Raw genomic sequence first — 8,920 nt, forward strand, 5'->3', positions numbered from 1 at the left:
GGGGTTCTAGGGGTGCACCAGCACTCTGCCAGGACACTGCTCCTCTAAACTGAGTGGGTATTCCCCAGGGAGGAAACCCTGCACAGTGAAGCTGCCCTGACACTGTGGAACCTGGTGTCCAGGGACCCAAGTGAGACAGACAGGAGCAGTGAAGAAGCCTGGTGGGCTGCTGTCCCCAGGGTTTCCTTGGCATCCCTTGGTGGTGCTGCACAGTTGATCTGCTTCCTCTCCTGGCCTGGGACAAGGCCTTCTAGATGCCTGGAAAGGGGCATTCAGCTGTGCAAAATCCTCAGGAATTTGCCATATTTAAAAACACTTGGTTCTTCTCGAAGGGGCTCTTGCTGGTACCCAAGGACCTCTCCAAACACCAACCCATACAGCCCCCAGTGCACTTCTGCAATGCCTGAACCCCATGCTCTGGACCTTAGGTGGCTGAAGCCCTCAGGAGCCTAGATCAGGGACGTGGTCACCTCCAAGTGCATCTTCAGGGGGTTGTAATAACCCGACCTTGTCCAAACACTTCTGCTGGATGAGTATGCAGCTGTGCTAATGCGATCACTCAGTGAGTCCTTCCTTCCTCAAAGGTGTGGAGGTGCAAAAGCCTGGTCCTGTCTGCAGCCATCTGTGTGAGCAGGGCCTGGAGGTCCTGAGAGGCCGGTGCAGCACTCTCTGACTTCCAAGAACTCCACGGTCTATGTTTATGACAGAGGCTAAACATCCCCATATGCCCACAGCCCCTGCATCAAGCCACACTCCCTGCCCTCCTTCCTGAGCTAAATACCTATTTAGAGAGGCCTATCTGGGGTTTTCTACCCTTCCCCCCCACCCCCCCACCCCCCCACCCCAGCTTAAAACGGTTGGAAAAGAGCTGAGAATGTCACCATCCCAGGGCCAGAGCAGGCCTTTCATCCCCAGAGGCCCTGAGGAAGCACTCAGAACCTACTTCCTGTCCAGAGAGGAAGTGGTGGGGTCTTGACCTCCAGCACGCTCTCGGGCCCAGTCAGGCTATAGCCTGGAAGGCGGTGATTCAGTTTCCATTTATAAAGTGTACCAAGTGCCTTTTGCCTCCTCTGCTGGGGAATGGAGTAGGAAGGAGGAAGCAGAGCTTCTTCCAAACAATTCAACCCTGTTTAGCTTCCAAACAAGTCTGTGAGGAAAGAATTTCCTCATGTTCAAGGTGGAGACAGCTTCTTCCCAGAAGGGCCTGCTTCTTTTTCTTCTGGTTAAGAAAAAGAAAAAAGAAAGGAAGAGAAAAGAAACAGAAGAGAAGCGCTGTATGAGCACATGACTCGGTGGCGGCTCGGCTATAATTCAGTCTTGTGTTTCTACAGCATTCTGTGCTCTTGCCACCCCAGAGCCTCTGAACACCTGAGGGAGGCAGACCGGCATCAGCATCCTCGATTAATTCGCTGTGAGGGAGAATGTGCCAGTGTCGAGAGCTGCTAAAGAAATGGGGCCTGGCTTGTGGTCCAGACATGGCACTGGCCTGGGGGACGCAGATTCCAGGACATCTCAAGCCCCGATTGCAGCCCTCAGTGGGCCTCCATCTCTCCCTGTGGCTCTCTGGACTTTGATTTATTCACTGACATGGGGTAACTGGGCAGTTTGCAGAGATGTGTGGGGCACACGTCTTAGGAGATAGCATTCATGCTCGGGTGGCCAGCATGGTGTGGCATTGGTTCTGGAAGGTTCTAGATGGAGCCCCTTGGTTCTAGAGGAGAAAACCTGAAACCCCGGAGGACCCCTTAGCCAGGGAACAGCTTGGGGTCAGCTGCCCATACCCCAATTTCAGGTCTCAACACAACTCCTAGGAAATATTCTGTGATGTCTTTTGCTAGTGACTTCAAAGCGCTCTGTACACGTGTGTGTGGTGTGTGTGCCCACCGGGACCTACCTGGGCCTTTATGCATGCCGGGTGCACTCTTCTGCTCAGAATGATGACCCCACGGTAGTGCTGTTAAGAGACACCTTTAAGGAGCCGGGGAGATGGCTCAGTAGAATAAGCGCTTGCCTGGCAAGCACAGGGTCCTGAGTTCAATCCCCAGTCAGTCCCACAAAAAATAAAAAATAAAAATAAAAATGAAAAATTGCTTGCTTCAGCAGCACATATACTAAAATTGGATTGATACAGAAAAGATTAGCATGGCCTCTGCACAAGGATGACATAAATTCGTGAAGCGTTCCATATTTAAAAAAAAATAGAAAAAAGAGAGACACCTTTAAGGGCTTGGATGAACTTGCACAGATTCATACTGAAAGTGCAGTTTATTTTTGAACTTCTTTATGCATCCACGTCACCATCACCTTTGGGAAGATGCTCACATTGCCCCCAAAATGTGCTTTTACGTCTTGTGCAATCCCCACCACGCTCTCCTGCACTTCCTGCCTCTAGAACTCTATAGGTTCAACTTTGTGTCCTTATGCACTAACTTTTATTTTCTAGAATTTCATGGAAACATGATCATAGAGTAAGTGTTTTGGGAGAATCCGTCTTCTTGCAAGCATCTTAAATACTTTGGGATTTACCCACATCGTTGTGGGTGAATTATTTTTATTTCTGAGTACATTGCATTGGGTGTGCAGAGGGCAGTTACTGACTCATCTGCTGTGGATGGACCCAGGATTCTGTGTGGTGTTTGGGACAGTGCGCATCGTGGTCCGTGCCTCCTGGGAACAAAGGCGCCTGAGTCTCTGGACATCGTCAGCTGGCTTGGCCATGCTGTGTCCAGATGCTAGTCACTGCCTTGTGCACCTGCTCTGCTCCTTCCAGCAGATGTGTTTGAACACTGCGCTGCTGCCCAGCCTCACCAGTATGTGGAGTGGCTGGGCCTCCTTGGTGTTGGTCACCCTCATGGGCACACAGGGGAGCCCCACGAAGGCTTAACTCATTTCTTCTTCCTGTACAGCGATGTTGAATACCTCTTCATTAGAATGTATATGTCTGTGACTTGCTGTCTCCTTTGGAGGAGTGTGTCCAAATCTTTTACCCACTTTTTATTAGATTGTTTATAGTTTTACTACTGCCTTGAGAGTTCATTTGGTTTCCTCCTGCCTCAGCCTCCCAGAGTGCTGGGATGACAGGTGTGTACCACCACACTGAGCTGTTGACTCCTTGTTTAATTCTACCCTGAACTTCAAGAACACACTCTGTGTGATTTCTGTTCATTAAATGTATTAAGGCTCTTTGTTCGTGATCCAGGATATGGTCCACATTGGTGTGTTCTGTGTGTACTCAGAAAGGTGCGTGTGTGCCAGGGGCTGCGTCCTGCCCCCATGGGAGCTCAGAGCTGCCAGCTGTGCTGCGCTGAGTTCCACAACGTGCTCACTGCTCTCCTGTGCTCACAGCAGGGGCTCCTGAAGTTCCCACTGCCATCGCTCCACGCGTGCATCTGGTTGTGAGCTCAGGCTGGCAACCCTCTGCCTCTTTACCACACGCCCAGATGCTGGTGCCAGCTGACCGGGCTGCATCTGCCCAATCCCTTTCTCTCTGGGGCTAGGCCATCCGTAAAGGGCTCCCCTGCAGAAGATGGGTCCTGCAGCCACTCTGGCCTGTTATTCACCCCCATTCAGGTCACGGGTGTGAACCTGGCTCCTGCTGTGCAGCCCTGAATGAACAGAGCTGTCTCTGGACCTCTACTCACAAGAGAGGACAGTAGGAGCCTTCACAAAGGCCCTGTGCCGGCCCTGAGCCAGGGTCACAGAACTCAGGCAGCTTCCCTCCCGACAACATCTGTACTCTGAGAGTACTGCCTAGGCAGCCCAAGGCCAATGAGCCCTCATCCCTCGTTCCCCCTGACGCCTCGCTTCTCCGGGCTGACTCAGTTCCCTGGAACTGCACCCTGTCCTAACCTGGGGGAGAGCTGGGGAAACACTGAATTACTCTGAAACCTGGCCAGGTGCTAGGAAGCTGAGGCAGGAGGATCACCATCAGGTCAAGGCCAGTCTGGGCAACACAGTGAGACTCCCGTCTCAAGAAACAAAAACAAAAACAAAAACAAAACAAAACAAAACAAAACAAAAAAAAAAAAAAAAAAAAACAGGAAAGGAAAAGAAATATTTCATTTTTACAGAAACTTATATCCCATTGCCTGGGTGATGACATTTATTTGTCATGGTTGCTCCAGAGGTAGATACAACTGCAACATACCTCAGTTCACAGTGGGGAAACTAAGGCACCGGGCAGTGTAATCCTTGCTGGAGTTCATGCATGGGGAGCACCAGGAGGCCAGGGTGCACACCAGGCCCCCACTGCCCACCTGTACCTGAGCAGCACAGCACAGAGTCTGCAGCCCATTGATGGTGCTCAGCCCCTTTGCTCTCTTGGGGATACCATGTGGAAAGGGCTCCAGGGCTGCGAGGTTGGGGAGCCTGGAGGTGTTTAGCCTCGGAGGAACCGGGTGCTGACCTCCTTTCCTGCCCACCCAGGTGGGACCTGGAGGCAGAAGAAGAGTGGAGGGCAACACATGCCCTCACCCTGTCCATCCTAGGGGCTAGTGGTCGGATGCCATGACATCTGAGGCCAGCCTGGCTGTGCTTCCTTCCCCAGGGACCTGTCTGGTCGAGCTCTGTCCCCTGGACAAGCAAGACGTCTTCCCCTCATGGTCCATCAATGTCTCTGGTCAGTTAGCTCTGCAGGGACAACACAGGCCAAGCCTGGTTTGTTTCCCTTGAGATGTAGCCCAGTTCCAGCTGAGCACACAGGAAGTTTCACAGCCCAGAGCCCAAGTGCCTAGGGAAGTGCCTGCCTCGGCTTCTTGGGCGTGTGCCCTCAGGTGTCTCCATGGACCTTAGGCCTTGCTGTCCAATGGGGGCTACTCCTAGAGGGGCCAGCAACAGGCTGGACTCACACAGCCCAGGAGGCAGCTTGGGTCACTCTGACCAGTCCTAGCTGCCATGGAGAGCCGGGGCACTGAGGACCAACCGTAACCCTCAGAGCTTGGCAGGAATTAGCACCACTGGTTATCAAGTCGCTCTGTCCCCAGCCCTTTCATCTTTTATTCTAAGAGAGCCACTTACTAAGTTGCCCAGACTGGGCTTGAACTTGTGATTCCCCTACCTCAGCCTCTCAGAGTGCTGGGATGGCAGACCTGTGTCACCAGCCCGGCTATGGTCGTACCTCTTTCTTTAGACTGTAGTTGACATGTTGAGTATGTGCTTACGTGTGTGGCAGTGTTGCAGTGGACACATACATAGGCTGTGCTGACTGAATCAGAGGAACTAGCATTTCCACGTCTGTGGACGCCTCCCTCTCTGTGCTTGGGGCGCACTCTCGCTCCTGTATGGATGCATGCCACAGCCTGTGGAGGGACGGCCTCTGCAGTCTCACACAGTGCACTCCACACAGCCCTGACCCTGAACCTTTGCCAGCAAGCACGCTGAGTTCCTGAAGGCCAGGGCTTGGGAGGAGTTGGAGCAGAGCCTCCTGGGCCAGTGTCCTGCTTGGCCACTCCTGTCCATCCAGGCCACCTGTCCTTCCATTCATGCATCCACGCACCACCTACACACCTGGCCCTCTGCCCACCAGCTCACTGTGCACACATGCATGCACCCTGTCACTGCAGGTCATGGCACAGCCCTCCCGCCGGTGGCCACCCGCTCTCTGCAGAGAGGGGTGATGGATGGAGACAGGATTAGCCTGACTTGGGGGCCCTGGCGGTGCCAGGAGCGAGTAGGCGCATTCCAGGAAGGCTTGCGCTGATGGATGCCCTGAGGGAGGGAGGCCAGAAGGGAGGGCGGGGATTCCTGACATTCCTGGGGCTGGGCTGCAGAGCCCCGACACAGCATAGCCCAGAGCCCAGCTGGGCTGGGGCAGCCTTCTCATCCATCCTCACCCGCTGGCCAGGAATCTTATCTGCTGGCTAATCACTGGCAGGCCAGGAGTGGGAATCTATGCCCTGACCATCTCCTTCCTGCTGGGCTGCAAAGGAGGGGGCACAGCCTGGAGCCCACCCCACCCTGGGGCACAGTGGGCCTTCAGGGTGCCAAGGGCTGGCAAGGGGCCGGCACTTGAGCTCCACTGGAGTCCCCCCAGCAGCGCCTACACCACACCCACAACCACCCAGAGCTTCATGCTCACCATTGCACCTCGGGGGCCGCCTCCAGCCTGTGTCCCCGGCTGCAGAAGCTACCCATTGGGTACAGGGGCCTCCCAGTGTTTAGGCTGCTGAATTAGATAGAAATACAGGCAGTTAGACAGGGTCAGGCCCTCAAGGACAAGATGGAAGACAAGATGACTTTGCAACTTGGAAGAGACAGGCGCTCCCATATGGGCCACACCTCAAGACCAAGACAAGAGGAAACACACCTACATACTTCCCTAGAGATGGGCATCAGGGATTGATATTCTAAGTAAGCATCAAACACCTTGAAAGAGCCCAAATGAGTCACTAGCCCAACCCCCAACAGGAAGAGATCCTGTCCTGGATTCCTGCTCCCTTGCTATATGACTCACTTCCTCATTTGGCACTGGATTTAATCAATTTTACCTGAGCAATGGTGCTTGTAATCTCATTGGTTGACCATAGTTTTGTCCCACCTCATGCCCACCTAAGCGAGTTCCCATGTTCTCTATCACCTTAGACCCACCTCACCACATGGTTTTCCTCTATAAAAGTCCCCGGAAGACAAAGTTTCCTGGGGACAACCCGCTCAGCGTCCCCTCCTGTCCCTCTCTCACATAGGAGCTTTCTTTCAATAAATATATTCTGCTTATAACCTCTGTTTGTTCCTAAAATTCATTCTTAGGTTTTAGAAGACAGGAAGTCATCCAGGTACCTTTTAGGTAGAGAGATCAGTTTTTCTCCCTGTGTCCTTTGGAGGTTCCCTGTATCACCAGGACTGCTCTGGTGCTGCTGTTCTGGGACTCTAGAACCTCCCTGGGCCACAGGGCTGAGGTGCTGGGCAGGCAGAAGAGGCCAGGCCTGCATGGACACTAGATTCCTCCTGTTCCCTGCTGGCTTCTGGGGCTTGGCTTCCCCAGCTGCGAGTAGGCAGCAGCCCGCTCTCAGGTTGTGTGGGCCTGGGACATCTCACTGGGTTTCCTGGCCCAGCCAACTTCGCCCCACTGGTGCCAGAGTCTAGGCTCAGCAGAGCATCCAGTCTCCAGAAATTCAGATGAGGGGACTGGGCCCAGGTTCTATGGGTTCTTTTCCATGTGGTACTTTGTATGGTGCCATGGTGTGACTCCACTGTGAACACAGTGATGTAGAAATCCAGTACGGAGCCTGTGCTCAGCCGCATCCCCAGTCTTTTGTTTTTTTGTTTTGACACAGGGTCTTACAAAGTTACAATTTATTTATTTTATTTATTTATTTATTTATTTATTTATTTATTTGTGGGACTGGGGATTGAACTCAGGACCATGCGCTTGCCAGGCAAGCACTTATTCTACTGAGCTACCTACCCAGCCCCTAAGTTACAAAATTGCCCAGACCAGGTTCAAACTTGGAATTCTCCTGCCTCAACCTCCCAGAGTGCAGGTGATACAGGGAGAAAAACTGACCTTAGGTGGGTGACCCCCAAACCATATAGGGAACCTCCGAATGACATAGGGAAAAAACAATCTCCCGACCTGATCTGCACAAGTTCGTGTTCTCTAAAACTGAAGAATGAATTTTAGGAACAAATGGAGGTTATGAGCAGAATATATTTATTGAGGGAAATAAAGCTCCTGTCCGAGAGATGGACAGGAGGGCAGCCCAATCGGGTTGTTCCCCCGGAAGCTGTCTCTTCCAGGGACTTCTATAGGGTGAAACCATGCGGGGCTAAGGTGGAGAGAATGGGAACTCACTTAGGTGGATGTGGGGTGGGACAAAACTATGGTCAACCATTGAGATTACACGCACCATTGTTCAGGTGAAATTGATTATGCCCAGGACCAAATGGGGAAGCGAGTCATGGAGTAAGCGGGCATGAATAAGGGACAGGATTTCTTCCTGTTGGGGGTTGGAATACGGGACAGGGTCTCTTCCCATGGGGGGTTGGGCTAGTGACTCACTTGGGTCTTTCCAGGTGATTGGTACCTATTTAGAATATCAATCCCAGGTGCTACTCTTAGCATTTGTTTGGCCTTTAGGTCTTTAGGTCCGGTTCACAGCAGGAGCATCAGTCCCTCCCACATTTGCAAGGTAGCTTGTCTTTCGTGCTGTCTCCTTCAAGGGCCTGGCCTTGTCTGACTGCCTATAATATTTCTAATTTGGCTGTCTGTAACACAGGAAGGACCGCTGTGCACCATGCCGGCCACAAGGTGCTTTCCTTGTCTTGTAGCTACTGCTGCTGTGGCCACACCCAGGCATCCATTTCCAGCGAGCACAAGCTGCCTGCTGCGTCCTGGGCCCTGCTGTGTCCGTGACCCTCTCCATCGTGACCCTCTCCATCGTGCTACTTCTGTTCTTCCGGGAGCAGGAAGCCAGGCCGGTGTGGGTGGGTGGGGGACAGAGACTCTGCCCAGGGGTTCCCTGGAAACCCCCGGTGTCCTTGGCGCCTGCCCCAGCAGACAGGACCTCGCCACACTGCTGAGCCCAGGACCGGCCACCCCATGACTTCATCTCCTCTGCTGTGCTCTTTCCTGGCCAAGTCAAATGAAAACAAAGTCCTGCCAGTGTTGTCCCGATGAGCCGGGGCAGCATCAGGAAAGCTACAGCCATCCTGCAGGCCTCAGGTGTCTAGGTGCACGTGTCACTCCAAAAAAAACCACCAGAGCATGGCGGTTTAGAGCCTGCGAGGCCAGGCTTGGTCCCTGCTTCGAGCACTGCTAAATGCAGGCCCAAGAGTGGCTCTGTGAACCGTGCTGGTATCCAAATGGAAAATCTCACTTCGGATGGCCCTGTAGACAGTGTCAGAGGACAGCGCGTGAACAGGCTAACCAAACACTCTTCTTGGTCCTTTGAAATACTGTTACCTGCAGTTTGTAATAGCCAAA

The 8,920-nt window shown here is 53.0% G+C and overlaps 1 pseudogene; it reads left to right on the plus strand.

The window, feature by feature from the left end:
• The first annotated feature begins 2,091 nt into the window (after positions 1 to 2,091).
• Positions 2,092 to 2,192, plus strand: LOC111812920 (annotated as a pseudogene).
• The last annotated feature ends 6,728 nt before the right edge of the window (positions 2,193 to 8,920 follow it).

The sequence above is a fragment of the Octodon degus genome, unplaced genomic scaffold, assembly GCF_000260255.1.
Source record: "Octodon degus isolate 3935 unplaced genomic scaffold, OctDeg1.0 scaffold00151, whole genome shotgun sequence".
Taxonomy (NCBI): Eukaryota; Metazoa; Chordata; class Mammalia; order Rodentia; family Octodontidae; genus Octodon; species Octodon degus.